The following is a 17,897-nucleotide window of genomic DNA, read 5'->3' as shown; positions in this document are numbered from 1 at the left end:
CTTTTTGTTGCATTAATTTTGCATTTACTAGTTATTTTGTCACATGTGCATTTCATTACTCTTGACATTTTATTGTATTAGTCTGTGTACAAACAAATAAAGAAGGACACACCATAGAAAGTAAATTTTAGATGCATTCTGTCTCTTCAGCATCTCACAACACAATCAGCCTTGCACATCAGTGCACATGTGAAGCTCAGTGAGCCCATTAGACAGCAGAGAGGACATTGTTTGTCATACAAGTTCATGCATTTTTAAGAGGGTGCGGGTGAAAATAAATCAGATAAATATAAAGAGCAACATCACAACGAAATGCATAGTGTGACAGTGGTGAATAAGTGTTCCTAAAATTTAAAGACACACCTGCAGGTTAAGCACAGCTCCACCAACCCTTTGATGCAATTCCAAAACAAGCATGGCTAGCTTTTCAGCTTGGCTAAAGCTACAGTCCAGGTAAATTATTTAACTTAATCCTGGCAACTTTGTAGACCATATGCATTGCAAGCATCAGTAAAGTGAAGTAAATAGGATATTGCGTTTGTTGCCCTGCAGAGGTTTAGATTATAAACTATAGGAAAAGCTATATAATAGGTAATAGACAGCACATTTAAAGGTAGATACTGAAGTGCACAAGGAATTTAAAAGGAATGTTCATGTTTTGCAATTCTAAAGTAGTCCAAGGAACGTAGGAGCCTACTAATTATCTTTTAACAGTAATCATTTAATTTATTTTATTTAAAAATATTTCCCCTTTTTGATTTAATTTTCTAACACTGGTCTCAGTGACAAAAACTTACCATCTTATGTTTCAGCAAAGCTTGAACATGTAGAACCAAATCCACATTAGGAAGTTGGAAGTGCTGGAATAAGTCTCTCATACTGAAAGCCTGTCAACTTTAATACTAAAAATAAGTGTTTGATACTATTTGGTTTAAATTCTTTTGCAATCTTGTACAACAAAGATGGCTGAAACCATACAATACATGTGGTTATAAGTATGGTGAGACTGTGACTGTTTTTTGCAGGAATATAAAGCCAAAGTTTTATTCTGTCAATGCTGCCATTGGATGAACCCCCCTGAATTTAGTCATTGCCTGACTTTTCTGACATGTAAATTAGTGTATCACATTATGATTCCAGAGGGAATATGTTGCAGTTCAAGTTGGAAGAACAAAAACCAGTTAAGTTTGCTCTTTCAGGGCACATTCACAGTTGCATTGTTTTGGTCTGCTTCCACAGATAGTAAGGTTCACTTGGAGCAGTGTGAACGCACATTTACTCTGGTACAGACCAAAGAAGGGAACTTTGGTCCGCTTGAAAAGCAGGATTTCAGTTCACTTGCTGTGTGAAAGCATTAGACCATCCAATAAACCAAAGAGAGGAGATTATGTCATGTCAGATAATTCTCTCTGCTGCTCATACTGGACCGCTTCATATAAAAAATCACTTTAGGTTTGAACACCAAAGCAAAATCAGAAACCCCAATACTGTATGAATTTATTGTTGCTCCACTGTTTACTTGCAGTGAACAAGCCATTTTCTGTCTTTGCCAATAAATGAGCCAGACTTTCTTCTAATTTATTCTTGGTCATTGATTGTTTTGAAGTATATCACCTGTAGTAAGCAGCTGTTGTTACTGCATGACATTGTTCAGGTGGTTGTTCTCGTCTTTATTCGTCTTCTGCTAATTTTCTTCCTGTTCCTCTTCTTCTTCCCTCTTTTTTTCCCAACTATTCTGCTCAACACTGCCCCTGCGATTTCCGGTGGTATTGCTCCATTTTCTGCGTCAAGCAACGGATAGCTAAGCTTTGTAAAAACAGACCAAATTATGAGTGTAACAGACACAAGAGATGGACAAAACTGTCCATCTGCGTATCTGCCATTTGTGTCAAACATAAATGGGTCTTTAGTCAGGTTAGCCATAGCAAGTCCCATTTAGCACATTGTACAATATTTGCACAAACAAATAGCAACATGTCCACTGATAACAGTTGTATAACAGAAAATGGAAATCAGTTAAACAGAAGTGTTGATAAAGAGTTTATAGTTTTTATTTTAACTACTGTTGATGTGCTGATAATCTATCTTTAGTTTTAGCTCATGATAAGAGAAGCACTGAAGTAAAGAAAATCTCAAATAAAGCACTCAATTAAAATGAACTGATCTCTGGCTTTCTTAATGTTCCATCAAGCATCATTACAAATCCAAAACATTGGTATATTGTTGTAATGTGACTACTAAGGCTAGCCAGCATTTTAACAACTTTGTTCAAATTCATACTGCCATTTATAAGATTTAAGCTGACACAATAATTCATTCGGCATACTCGGACTGAAGTGTTAAGATGAAGCTTTCACAGCTTAGCTATCAGTAGAGAAAACTACAGTGGGTCTGCACTTGCAGACACACCTGATCGAGTACCCTGTTACACTCACGTACTATGAATTAACTGCAGACAACAAAAGTTCATCATTAACACCATTAGTTGACAGAAAGAAATCTATCCTTATGTAATCTGTGTACATCCTGCAGGCTTGTCATCTGTTGGCAAATTAATCATTAAATCCCGCTGCTGTACTAAACCATCTCTGGCCTCAAAATTTAAAATTATTTATTTATTTTTTTCAAGCTGTGCTTCAAGCTGTTCTTTTATATAACAAAACCATGGGTTCAGATTTAATTTAAGATACAAAGCATTTGTAACAGTGAAAGAAATAAAGTTGATGGAAGTGAGGTGTGTAACACTACATAGCAAGCAATGCTGCATCTCTGTATCTGTTATATAAAATTAGTGTGCCCAAATAAACTCAAATTTCAAGATGGCGCTGCATGGGTACATTTAAACATTTGCACATTACCATAGGAAATTAACCATAATTAGGTAAACCAAAGGGCAAAAGAGCCTTTAGGAAAAAAATTGGGAACTTATCTAGAGGGACATCTACTCCTTGGGGACTCATTCATCTCAGCAGATTTGATCTCGGTTCCTGTCCCCCCTGCTGCTGCACGCAGATGGTTATGTTTCATCCAACAGCTAAAAAGCTTCCTTAAAACGAACTTCACTAATGAAAGATGCAACCTTTAGGAAAATATATACCTTCATTAAATTTTTTGCTTGCTTTCAGTGTCAGTCTTTTTTTTTTCTTTCCCTTCTTCACACTCACAACATACATTCACACAGACCCTGTAGGACTTGGCTGCCATAGTGGCTGATTGTATCTGGTGCCAAGGCAGCAGCCCAGTGCGGCAATGGCGGTGAGTCAGAGCTGGCAATAACGCACGGCAAAGAGCAATTGCATGGCATCACAACACACATAACAAGTACGCACTTACATTCTAGGTTGTGCAGAGATGGAAGAAACCAGGTGCAGTGCAGATGCAAAAGATCCACAAATTCAAGTTAGCATCACTATGCTCATTGTTTTTGAGGAGTTTGCAGTTCTCTGTATTTTTCCTTTTCCTCTCTATGTTTATTTCTTCTTAATCTGTCCTCACATCAGCATTACTTATAGTCAAACAAACAGCAAGGGTCGGTAGTTTAAAACACAGTTTTCCAGTAAAGTCAGAAGCACAATCAACTAAACAAATAATCTCAGCAGAAGACAGCATAAACCCTTCTGGTCATCATTTTGTTTACATATTTTAAGAGATGATGATGGTGTACTTGCTTGCAGAAATCTATGGTGATGGGCCACATGCACAACTTTGTCTTTTTTGTCTTGGTGCCTGCATGCACACATCAGCATTCATGAACTTAATTTACAAGCACCCATTTGGCTTTCAGAGATGTGACTAGATGGAGGGCTTGACAGCTGTTCCCTCTACCTTAGCGTTAAGACAACCTGTAACGATCAGCTGAGGGGGTACGGTTGGGTTGCACAGCACAGCATGGCACCACTCTAGTGACTTTATGCCTCATTGGACACTAATGTAGCATGATGTGCCACAACAAAAATCAGGTGAAGGACCTCTGTACAATCCAAAACAACTTGTGACACTGAATAAAAACAAAATGCAATAAATTACTAAAATTTAAACCCTGTTTTTAAGTGTTACTTCAACTGGGGTTTTACAAAATCATTTACAAAATTCCAGGCCTACAAAAAAAAAAAAAAAAATGGTTTTGATTTCTAACTTAACCAAATAATGTTACCAAAATCCAACCAGGAAGTGGGAAAGTGTTGATGAATATGTTGTTTTGATGTGTCACTGAGACAACCAGCTATTGATGTTGCATAAACTCAAACAAGAAGCGACAGAAAAAGTTGAGTTATTGACTGACCACAACCCAGTAATTATTGGTTCCTACTTAGTTCCTAAGTTTGTATGGAAAGTGTATAAATTAATGAATGATAGGAGGACGAGTCCTAATTAAGATGAATTTGTCCAACAAAACACAGAGTCCAAATGGGAGGTATTTTGTGCTCCTTGTGGTGCAGTTACAACTTGGTAAACAACATATGGGTTCCCGAGGGCGGTATCTTTACTTCCATAGTGTGTCAGGAGATGCACACTGGGACTGCAGATGAATGACAAACAGAATTCCAAACAATTATCTGTACCTCTTTTTCTTTGCTGCTCACACACCTGAGCCTATCTTTGGGTGTGTTTTATTCTACACCCAGTAGAAGTCCTGGGAGATCTCATGAAGGTGTAATGTTACAGCACTGACACACTTAAAGGGGCCCTATTATGCTATTTCAACTTTTCTGAGCTTTCTACAGTGTTATCAAACAAATTAGAGGTGTTGTTTTTTTATCACACAAACGAATGTTTGAGTTTTCCAGTGTGTCTCTACATTCAGTTTCCATATCGCTGAAAACAATAGTTTTTAGAGAGTTTTTTCTACTTCAATATTTTGGTTAAAATTGCAGTGGACACTGCCACATTTTCAACGTAAACATGTCACATAATAAAAGCTTCTTTGGCTGTGAGGGAAAGCTACATTGATCAAATTCCCGAAAGGAAACAAAGATTAGACAGCAATGGATGGAGTTTGTTTTTGGGAGCCAGCCACTGAGTTGTGCCACCGTTTGTATTTGTGACCGGCACTTCACTGAAGACTACTGGATGACTTAGGGCCAGAACAGGCTTTAGCTGAAAGGGGGGTCTGTTCCTACAATCACATTTCCAATCCTGAGCCACAAGCAAAACCCAAATAAGTTGTCTGTTTTGTTTTGATAGTTAGTATGTGAGTAATGGTCAAACTAAAGGAATTAACCCACACTTACTTTACCTGTAGGTAACACACATATAATGACCAGAAAGTTAGTGATCAACACTGTTAATAGAAATGACTGTTATGCCTTTTATTGAAACTATGGCATTTGAGAAATTCTGCAGTGCATAACATATTTTATCATCATATGTTTTGTAACTTTCATGAAACAATAGATGTAATTGGAAGGATGCTACAAACCAAATGACCAGGCTGAAAACACCCATTCACTATTCTCTAACCCTAGAAATTAGCTTAGCAAGGGTGGCTAGAAATATAGCTAACTATAGTGTAACAATGCATGAAAGTGTTAGCATCATTACCTTATCTATTTCTTGGCAGCAAACGTTCTCCACCTCTGTTGGCATTGTGGTGCATTTGCCATATGTACACCTATTAACAGGGGCATGCACAAATATATAAGGCGAGTGAAGGATGGCAAACAACGTTGTATATCGGACTACAGCTGGTAAGCAGAGTATTTACCAAACAGATACATCCTGCTGCATTCGTTGCTGTGGGTTGCTGAATTGCTGCATGTGCGAACATGTACGGCTGTATGTTTTGTGTTGACATTGTGTACTGAGTATTTATATTACTTTGGTTTGTTTAAAAGTTTGAAAACAGTTGATATGCATGCTCCTAACAACTACTCCTGGCAGTTAACCAATCAGAGGCAGCCCACATCAGGGGGAGATGGGGCTTAGGGCAGAAGTGTCTCATTCTGCTTGTTTCTGGCAGAGGATGATCTGAGGGCCTGAGGTTCAATAAAAAATAAATAAAGGGGTTTGTGAAAAATGCTGGATTAATTCGTGCCCTTGTGGACTCATATATTAAAATAAATTAGCCTGAAATTAACATAATAGAGCCACTTTAAATGTTAGCTACAGCTCATTAGGACAAACCAGCACTCCCGCATGTGCAAAATACTTTAGGAAGTTTCTTACTTACTCTGAGTTGTTATGATTTCACTGAAAGCTGAACTGTGAATTATGTTGGCTCGTTAAACTATCGTCATCCTGCATGTTTGCCACTGCCTTGTAAATCTACAACAATTCCAAATTAGTTGAAACAATGTGTACAATATAAATGTCTCCTCACTTCCCACACATTTACAGACAGTTGGGGAAACATCACCTTACTTTACATTTTTTGAGATGCGTTACTGCCATCAAATAAAAAAAAGTGCTTATATTTACCACGAAATGATAAAGTCTCTTTCAACATCTGATCTTGTTTATGTTCTACCTGGGAAAAAAAATGAGAGTATTGCATTTTGTTTTTATTCACATTTTACACAGCATCCTAACTGTAAAAAATAATCTAAATTTTAGCAGAAGTTTTAAATAAAACTCTTAACACATCAGATTTTTTGCTGGTGGTTTGCAAAAGGAGAACAGGGCTCATAGTATGAAGTAAGAGAATGAAAATCAGTCACTCACCATCCACTCCACAATTACAACATAACTAATTATAATAAAATAACATTACCACAAAATTTATTTCACCAGCTTCTTGTCTCTTTGTTGCACTTGGCAAACTACATGATTAAAGTGTCTACACTTGATTGAGTATGGCTGTCAATACTTCCGTGAGACAGTTGAAAGGGAAAAAAAACAAAAAGAAAGTGTTACAGGCAGAATGATAGATGGACCAGGCACATAGGAGGCATGTTCAGTGGATGCAAGCCAAAAGTTTTGTCAGAAGGCCTAAATCCAAGGGAGAGCTTTCTCAGATCCTCTCCTTCACAACCAGTAAGTTTCAACTCCTCCCCTCTATGCTGCATGTTCCACCCATTCGCTTCTATTTTATAGCTCTTCCCTCCCCTGATATCCTCCATCTGTCTCCGCTCCTCTCTTCCTGCTTACCACGGTTCTTCCACTCTTGTCCACTTTTCATGGAGGTGATGACAGAACTTCCCGGGCACATGTTGCACAGATGCACCTCCAGAATCATCAGACATACACCAAAACATACACATCCACACCAGTTCACTGGACACATGCTGAATGGATTAATCCAACTGCACCATACCAACCTGGGTGACAGAACATACAGTGGAAACAGTGGAATCTATATGTGTTACAGCTCGTCTGCAACAGCTCCTACTATTTACCTAGCCTTCTACTATTCTGCTTCTACCTTCTACCATCCTGTGACAAATATTGGAATTATTGACATGGGCAATGCTAAAATGAGGTGGCACAGAGTGGATCAACAAACTGTCAGGGAGGCCTGATAAGAACGTCACTGAAGAGAAGTTGTGCATTATAAATTAATCTTGAAAACATGGGGCAAAGTTGTTAAACTCAAATGTGGTGCCATGTGCTCCAGTAAAAAAAAAAAAAAAAAAAAAAAAAATAGCATTCCCCTGACGACTTAGACTATACTGAGGACAGGCATGAATGTTTTTGCCTATAGCACAAGCCAAGAAAACTTTAAATTTTAACTCTGTGTCTAGGTAGGAAAAGTGAGAACAATAACACAAATGAAGTGCAAATCTCAAAATTTCTAATGCATCTGGAGGACCAATTCCAAAAGTGGACAATGATTAAAATTTACAAACTGTTTGAGGTGTGTTAGTCCATTTCTTGGGATTTCTTGTTGTGCACAGACTGATTGGGATGGGCCAGAGAATGACGTATTCAACGCATGTTCATGAAGGAGAAAACCATGACTCTAAAGTAAACAGAAGAGAAACCCAGAGCAAAAGAAACAAAAACAACAAAGAGAAAATATTGTACTGTCAGTAGCCGGGCCATTTGTGTTTAGATGGGGAATTAAATCAAGTAATAATTCAAGGCAACTCATCGGCCTTTTTTTCTCTCTCCCTTTTCATTTTATTGGATAGTAGTAAAATTATAATTCAGTTTGATTGGACTTATTAATTCTCTACATAAAGTGGCTTGAAGGGACACATTGTGAAATAACTAATATATATATATATATATATATATATACATATAAATGTGTGTGTGTGTGTGTGTGTATTATCCAACATCCAGGTATCCAGGTAGACTTGTTTGGAAACAACAGCTAACTTCATTTAACTTAGCCCATGACACTATATATAACTGAGCTGGCAGTTTTTGTGCATCTGGTTTGGTTCCAGTCTGTTTAGACAGGCATTTTGAGGCTGCTCGTGGAGATCCACAGAGTGGACCACACACACCTTTGAGGACTTTGGCAGATAAATGGCACCAAACCAAAACCTACATGGTGAGAAGCTTTTTATTTTTTTCCTTTCTTCTCCCACCATGTTTCAAGAAGAAGAAGAAGAAAGACTTTGCTTGTTTTCCAAACTTAATATACTTTTTGTTTTTATTGGGCACCTTATATGATCTGTAAAACATGCATTGTGTGAGATGTACTTTGTGTGAAAACTTGTCTAGTCAATGTGGAATAAAACTTCAATAGTTTAATAGTTCCAATTCATGTTTCAAGACTAAGGAGGCAAACAGATGCAGCTACTGCACATCTGGTTTTGAACTCATCATTTTTATAGAGCTCATTGATTTCACTTAATGATTGTGCTGGGATTGACACGGTGGTGCAGTGGTTAGCACTCTCACCTCACAGCAGGCGATTTCTGGGGTTGTCTCTCTGGTCAGCTGGGGCTTTCCTGTGTGGAGTTCGCCCAGTTTTTTTTTTTTTTTTTACGCAGTGTCTGCTGGAATAAAGAGGTTTAGCAAATTGATTCTAGTTTTCACTGTACTTAAAATATTTTCCTCGATTTCTCTGGGCCCTTTCTGTCATTGGTAACAGACCAGCTCTATACATTTCAGATTTAAATCACTGATTCATAAAATACACAAATGATTAATTGAACTCCAAATCACAAATTGTTTTGTTGCCAGACCACATTTTGTTTCTTCTCACAGAAAATGACGACAGAGTTATCTGGCTAGAATCTGAACTTGTTTTCTTTTACAAGCCTGTGGGAGATTAAATTTTCTGCAGGACAAGGCTGCAAGCATTAGTTAAGTCTCTGCACATTTCTCTGGGTGTAGCTTGACAAGAAAGAAACACAGCATTGCATCATCACTGTATAGTATATCATAGTCAATATGTTATGAAGGCCACATTGCTGGATCTGTCCTGTGTACAAAATCTCTGCATATATATATATATCATCTGAAACATAACACTTTCTTTGTGTGCATCGGTAAGAGGACTCATTTGTGGATCAGAGCAAATGTTCATGTGTGTAACATGTGTTTCTCATTGGCCAAGTTCTCACCTCAGCAGCCTTTGGGACTTATGTAGAAGGGGTGATATGAGGCAAGTTTGAAAAATAGATTCTTCATGTGGCCATATCTAACTGAATTAGACTGATACTGTACTAGTTTCAGCTGACAAGTAAAGATTAAAAAACTTGATAGAATTGCACTCCAAAAAGCTCCTCAACTTCCTTAACAGCTCTTTACTGGACAAAATTACTTTTTTTTTTTCTGCCAGTAAATATCAGACTTTGGAACATCATACTGCGTCTGCAGGAGAAACCCCTGAGACACCTTAGTTACAGAGCCTTCAAAGAGTTTGCAAATGAAATATTTTCCTCATATTTTTTTCTGTTTTTGACGTGCTGTGGTCTTGGGACCAAAGGGAGGATTTGACGTATTTGGCTGCTGTTGTAACAGCGACAGGAAAATTCATTTCTTGACTTGTTCTCCCTGGCCGCCCAAGTTGAGAGTGCAACTCGAGGTCTCTTTTCTCCTCTCCTTTCCTGTCCGTGATCCCTCGTCCTCCTCTTCTCCTTCCTCACTTTCACCCTCCCTCTGATCACTTAGACTTGCCCTTGGCTGACATATCCTCTGGATTGTGTGTGTGTCTAAGAGAAAGAGAGAAATTCCGGAGAATGGCTCAGGAGCTATGTCCTGTCACACACTTCCTCCCTCAGGCCAGAGCCTTAGGGAGGGGGGAAAAAGAAGCTAGCTTTCTGGTTGTAAAAAAACATCACTAAAAAAAGGAACTCAGGTCAGTGGAACAATACATACATAACACAAGATTAAATTCAACCTCCTGAGAGGCTGAATATGAAGCTGATGAATGTTAAATTCTGGCAATGCTGCATTATGCAAACTTGACATGCTGCAGCATTTTCTCTATTAGTCTGAAACATACCAGTGAGTGCCCCTCATCCCCACCTTCATATGTTTGTATATGGAGCTTGTTTTCAAATAAAGACTCCTGGCCTAGCCTGACAGCTTTAGTAAATAACAAGCATTATCTGGTCTGTTCGTTAATGGCTTTTTCACTGATGTAAAACTAATGATAATGAGAGATAAAAACAGGTATCGGCATTAAGATACAGTGTTCAAACATGGATCTTTCTTCCTTCTTTTAGGAGTTGGTTGTGTATGATGGTCTTTGGGTCAGAAAGGTTTAAAGATTAGACAATATGATGCAGGAATGGTTTAGTATTAACTCAGAGAGTGAAGTCATGACTTTAAGCTCTATAGACTGGAGACTGGAGATGGAGCGTTTACATCATCAATGAGGTGCAACAAGGGAGAGCAGAAATCTTTTATATGGCTACAGACCTGAACCAGGCAATATGCAACATAAATACATTGAAAATTCAGTAGTTAGTAGTCAGTATAATAGATCTTGGATAGCCTGAAGCAGCTATCCTGTAATCATTTGTATTTGCGTGGTAATAAAGTTGTGAACCTTTTGGATATTTCTCTGTATTTTTTTTTCATCCAATGGGATTGATTTTACACCTGTCAATCAAAATTACACCTAGTGTTAAAGCGTGTATTCTTCCACCTTAGGAGAAAATAAGAGAAAATTAAAGAAAATTTGGTCAGGTTCTTCCAAAAAATCTTGACATTACTTGGAGGGGGGGGATAAATGTGTCATAGTGAGGCTGAGGTGAGGACCCAAATGTACGTAACAAATGACAGTAACATGACAATAAATTGGCAATGAATAAATTAAACCAAGGGGTATATACACAGGTGTACTAATGGGGAACAGGTGAAGCAAATGAGCAAATCAAACAGGGTGTTCTAACGAACAGGAAATCAGAAAACAGAATACACAAGGGGAAAACAACTACAAAATAAAAGACAGAACTCAAATAGAACAGACGAATAAAACCCCAAAATCCAAACCCATGGACATTGTCAATAGGAGCTTGTCCCAAACCAACCTGATTTAAAAACCCAGCAGCAGGCAGTGATGGAGGATTAGTTAGACCTGAGGCTTCAGAATCCGCATGAGAATCAGAATGTCATTTGTATGGTGGTGTGCTATGTCGGTCAGTACACAGGAATAAGTGATCAGGTATCTTCTTTCAACAGGCTTCAATGGCACTTAAAGACTTACTCAGAATGTCACAGTAAAGGCACACTTTGAAGTGAAAGGACTAAAACTGAGATGAGCTAACAAAAGTTGTCCCTGCAGGTGGAATAAACAATGAAGGAAAGAAAACAATCTGTTAGCTCTGCTGAACACTAGCTACTAACATCATAAGACATAATCACATCAACTCTTCCAGCGGCAGGAAGAAGACTTACAGGCATCCTTCAAAATAATAGCCTTCAATAGAAATAAAATCAGTGTAAAAATTAGAATAAGAATATAAAATTCTAAAATTAAAAATCACTTATGTTCAAGTGTTGGTTTTGTTTTGTTGTTTGTTTTATTGTTTGTACAGCTTTGTTTATATACTGGAGCCAACTCATCGGCCAGGGGTGTCCAAAGTCGGTCCTCGAGGGCCACTGTCCTGCAGATTTTCCAATGTTTCCTGCTTCAACACACCTGACTCAAATGAAGTAGATCCAACAGCCTATTAGGTTTTGCACAATGACTCATCAATTTGAGTCAGGTGGTTTTGGAGCAGGGACACATCAAAAACCTGCAGGATTGTGGCCTTCGAGGACCAGAGCTGGACACCCCTGTCTGTAGCATGAAAGAGAGACAGAAATGTAACTTTTGAAAATGAGGGGTCATATTTAAGCCCTGCAATGTCACAGCAAACCCACTGGTTAGGCATGAGATGTAAAAAGATTACCCAGAGACTTTACCATGAAAGACATTTTTGACATCAGGAAGTATTTATTTCCACCCAGTGATTTGAATCACTTATTCAAATTAAAAGATCACATATTTTTTGACACAGACACACTATGATATGCGCTTCCCAATTACATCATTTTTAAAAGCTCCTATTCATTTCTTTATGTAAGTCAAGTGTTGGTCTTTAGTGCAGGCATTGCCTGTCATATTCAGTAAATGTATTCAGGAGTAAGGACACAGCAGGAAGTCCTGGGCAGCGATGTGGCAACTTCCATCCACTTAAGTTTAGCTTAATGACCACCCAACCTAATATGGTCAAAAACTCAAAATAGTCATACTCTCTGGAGTGCCTGACAAAGTGCTAAGGTATGCCAACTATGGTAGCTTAACTGCTGGAGGTCTCGCACAGGTTGGAGGTAGCATGCCGGATGTGATGTGTTCTTAGTCTAATTAGGGCAGTGTTTGTGCATGAGTGTGTATGAACTAGATGTGCCTTGAGCTATGAACAACACATCTACTTAATGAGATTAACATTTAACCAGTGTATTCACTTGCTGTCACACACCTGTATATAAAAAAAGCAAACTGTCAGGAAACTATCTCTGTAGGGGGTCACAGACTGTTGATTTACTTGATTCAACAATTCCCACTCAGAGGTGGCAGGAATTCCAAAAATGAGGAAGAGTTGTGTTCCATCTCATTCACTCTGAACTTTTCTCTCATAAACAGTTGGCTAAGCCTCTCAGGTGTTACACCATATCTCCCCCTCAAAGGTCCACTTGTCATTCTTATGCATTTCCCCTGAAAGCCAGTTATAAAATAAATAAAAATGAGGCACTGGTATTGACCTCATACTAATGAGCACATGAAACAGTGTTATAGTTATATAAGTTTAACAAAAGTGGTCTGCTTTAAGTATTATTTTACTCCAGCTTTGGGGATTTAATTTTATTTTATACATTTTTTTTTACAGTTCTATTTCTTTTTTTGTTGACAATTATTTACAAAATATGTCAGCATCACTAGCCATTAGAGCAGCACAAATTTTATTATGTGCCTCTAAAAAAATCTTTATTATTATTACTATTATTGTTTTATTTATTTATTTAGTTATTTTTTAGTTATTTTCACATGTGCGCACAAGTTGAATTGACATTAGCTATAGGCTACCAAACTGCTGATTAGCTAACTATGCAGGTTTTGGGGCCTTCAGATGGATCTGTGTATACTGTAATCACAACAATAATTTGTTTCAACGTCCTTCTTTTGGTTAGCAAAGCCTACACACACACACACACACAAAAAAACAGCCTAAGACCCCAGTTAGGTCCATTATCCTTTATGCAAAAATTCTGCTCTTTAGCAAAAGATTGATATGGAGCCTTCTGTCCTCCTACAATCTATATGCCTTTGACACAGTCAGCCATCAGATCCCAGAAGAGTTCATGTAACTCCACTGCTAATCGCTCTTCATTAGCTTCTAGCTGCAGCACGCATCAAATTCAAAGCTCTGCTTCTGGGTTACAAAGCAATAACCCAAACAGCTCCTGTCTACCTTTACTCCTTAATTCAGAGCTATACTTGCTCTCAACAGTTACGCTCTAACAGTGAAAGATGCGTAGTGCTCCCACCACAACGTGGCGCAAAACCAATAGCTAGACTCTTTTCTTCTGTTGATCCCCGTTGGTGGAACGATCTACCGAACTCTATCCAATCTGCAGAGTCCTTACAGAATTTTAACAGCAAGCTAAAGACTGTTTAAGGTGCATTTCCACACTTAGCTTTACTCTTCTACTCATCGGAATGAGGTAAAAAGATTTGTCCAGCTTTTTGGCACAACTCAGCACTGAATGAGCTGTGTGCACCTATGCCCAAGATGATATTGTGTGATGTAACCGTGATCTTGTAATTGTAAACAAATGACTATTATAGAGACAAAATAAAAATAGCACTGCCTTAAACACTACGTGAAAGCACCCGGTCCCACTGGACTCAAAGCAGTCTGATTACCACTTAATTATGATGTCCCATCCCGTTTGAGTTCTTGCTTGTGTTGTTCTCACTCCTAGATGTAAGTTGCTTTGGAGAAAAGTGTCTGCCAAATTACTGTAGAATAGAACAGAATATGTGCACAGTTTGGTTTGTTTCTAGGGTGTACCTTGATGCAGCAAATGACGTAGATCTACTGGAAACAGTGGAGGCAGGGTTGAGCAGTATATTTGATGTGCAACCAGCGAAAGGAACAAAGAAGAAGCTGCAATGATTTAATGATGATACAGACCACCGATGTCTACCATGCTACATCTTTTTATGTCTCCTTCTGTGAATGTACATTCTCACATAAAGGACACATGGAAGTTTGAGGGCAGTGACGTTTGAAACAAGCCTGCATATTTATGTACACAAAGGGAGTATAAATTAGCCTTTTTGGCTTATTTACAGTATTTTAATTTGGATATTAGATGTTGGTTCAGATAGCAAAACTAGTCCAATCAAGCATGTAATGATTTATCACATGTGCATTAAACTTATGTCATTTGCTCAGTTTGTCATTGCATAATCACTAGTTTATTAATTCCATTTTTAAAACTTTATTACTTTATTTTCATTGTTGCAACACTGACTTATTACTCATCTCCAAATTCACCAAAACAGTCACTACATTCTACTGTTTATCTTTACTCTTTTAGTAATTTGTGCATCCATAAGGACAACCTTTAGATGTGGTGCCAAAGTAAACAATAAAATAATACTAAATTATAGTCACAAGATATTGGGATCTTATAGCATGAAGCCTCTTACAAGTAGCTTCTTTAAACATTGTTCTGCACATAATTTTTTAAGGAGCATTAAATTATTGGTTTAACTTAATTCCTCTCTTCTCTCCTGAAAAAGCAGCACATTTCTGCATGTACATACCTACACAACATAATTTTGGAAATGTGTGACAGAGTCATTCAGCCACTGTAGATCCTTACAGTAATCTAATCCTCCCTGACTTGAGGGAACTTAGGCATCTGATGACAGACAGCACAGTGATAATAATTCAACCCCCGACACTAATTCTGCCTCTGGTAATGAAAGAGATCATACAAGCAGATAGACAAATGACAAGGGGAAAGAAAACATAGATTGTAAAGAGATAAATATGACTGACAGTAACTGACCAGACATGTATATACCCATTGTGAAATCTTAGTCAGACATCCAAAATAACAAAAGTTAGAGGATGATTTCTGTGCAGTGTCTCGTAAAGAATGTTTGGGGATTTTTTGGGGGCATTAGGAAATGCAGCCCAATTTCCCACAGTTTGACTGACAGTTTTCCTTTAGGCCAAATCTGGAACCACTTACCTCACGGTCATGAAAGGGGGCTGAAGGTTATGGAGATGGGTTATACAGGGTCACAGAAAGAGGGAACAAATGGGTCATGACTAGGAAAGAATAAGTATATTTTTAATTAACCAACACTAATTGTATCGAAAGCTTTTAAAATTAAATATCTTGACTTACAGCACAGTACTTGTGGCTATTTGTAAGTTTCTTGGCTGGTCATGACCTAGGCACAAGCCAGCTCATCTTTCAGACATAGTTTCACAGGGTTAAATGTCACTTAAATGTAGAAATTCATTAGTCACGTAAATGACACGGCATGTGGTTTTCCAGCATTTTAATGACCGGATATCACTTTTCAGAGCAGTCCTGAAATTATATGCCACATTTTTTACTTTTGCCATTCTCAAATATACTAATGAATCCTGTTAACATTTGCCCATTGATATTAATCACTAAACACGAGCTGTAATGCAAAAATTCTAACCTTTCTCAAATGCCACTAATATGACAAATATCTGTGATAACTAAGCAGGTCACTGCATGACAGATGGTGTGAATGCCTTTTATCGTTTGTGAAAGCCAGATATGCAGATAGGAAGATAACCTCCTCATGCTGCAGTTTGCCATTCATTGCTCATGACACCCAAGCCGGCATCACAAACATCAACCTGGATTGTTTTCAAAGCAGTGTTCCATAAAGAGCAGAGACGAAGAGGAGAGGAGAACGTGAGATCAGAGATGTACAACATGCTGTACTCTAACACTTTTATCAACCATGCTGTGTTTCCATGCAGCAGAAGGGTGACGGTGGGCAGGATTTACTGACCCGGAGGCCCCTTTTGTGCACCCCTTACAGCGCTGATCCTCGTTTCCTCTTTGGCTGCATGCGTAGGCCTATAGGCTTACCTTTTATACCCCTCTCCCTCTTTCTGTGTCTGTTGTAAATAGGCTTAATGTTACAGATGTCTGTGTGAGGGAACACAAAGAGCTGAAGCAAAGTACAGAGAGTGGCTCTATTCTAAACTGTGGCCAGCAGAACAGGTGGAAAGAGAGCAGTCAGGACACAGAAGATGATCGGATTTCCCAAGAAAATGTTAAGGTGCTACAGTACCTGTGTGCATGGCTGAAAATGCACTTTTATATGTGATGCACTGCAGGTGAGCTGAGAGCATGAGTAAACAGGCAAAAAAATGTCTAAAGTATTAACTGTAACTGCAAGTTGTAAATCAAGCTGTCAGAGTGTCAGAGCAGCAGCCAGCAGGGTGAACGAGGGCGTCCATGGGTCCCTCGCTGTGTGGGCTAACTGGTTGGCAGGGACAATAAGCCACACTGTTTTACCTGCTCTGTCTGTCTCACTGCCAGATTCATGGACTTTCAAACAGCCATCCTCCCTCCCCTGACTCCACAGCTGAGGCTGAAAACATATCGCTGCCACTTTAAAAACTGTTTTACCTTTATGCAGCTCTGTCTGTAAAAGTGATGCTCTGGTCACTTTTTTGTTGGTAGTTTTAAGTGACATTAAACAAAATTAAATATCTTCTTATACTGTATTGGATTTACTTTTAAACAAATAATTGCCACAAGATCATTTCTTGTTCTCTATAAAACCTTTGAGAAGAATACAAACTCTGATAAAATGTGTCACAATTCATGGAAGTAAGGTGGAGGACCCAAGAGCAGAATTAACTTTGGTGACTTTATTTTAAAACTAATAGGAAATGCTCATGCAGGGTATTTAAGAAACTTAACTGAAAACCAACAAAAGGACAAAAATCAGATAAGAACTCATAACTAACTGACATAAGCTTGACAAACTATGGTGGTAAACAGTGGTGAGTACCAATGGAGTGGAAAAGAACATGGGAAACTGGGCAGATGATTTCCTGATGACAGTTTAACTAAGGTTCAGGAGCAGGGACACGCCTCAATCACACTTCTAATCACCTGGTGAACCTTTATACACTCTGTTCACTTCCTCAGCTCTGTTTCGTTCCCTCGACCCCACCTTTACCCACCCCTGCTCTCATCCATTATCCATTTAGCCTTCCATTTTGCATTCATCCATCCTCCCCCTTCCCTCTCTGCCATCCCCTTATCCACCTTCCCCATCATTCTCTCTCATCCATCCTCTGCATCCCTAACCCGTCTTCCTCATCTTTTCTCTCTTTGTCTGACCTGTCTTTCTTTACTCTGCTCATTTTTTCCTCTACAGCCCCTCTTCATCTCCTATTCCTCTCTGTGTCATTGATCCATTTGTTCCTCCTATAACCCTTCTATTTTAGGTACCATCTGGGAGAATCCTGTCAGCCAGGGTTGCA

The sequence above is a fragment of the Melanotaenia boesemani genome, chromosome 23 (genome assembly GCF_017639745.1).
Source record: "Melanotaenia boesemani isolate fMelBoe1 chromosome 23, fMelBoe1.pri, whole genome shotgun sequence".
NCBI lineage: Eukaryota > Metazoa > Chordata > Actinopteri > Atheriniformes > Melanotaeniidae > Melanotaenia > Melanotaenia boesemani.
This window is presented reverse-complemented; position numbering follows the sequence as displayed.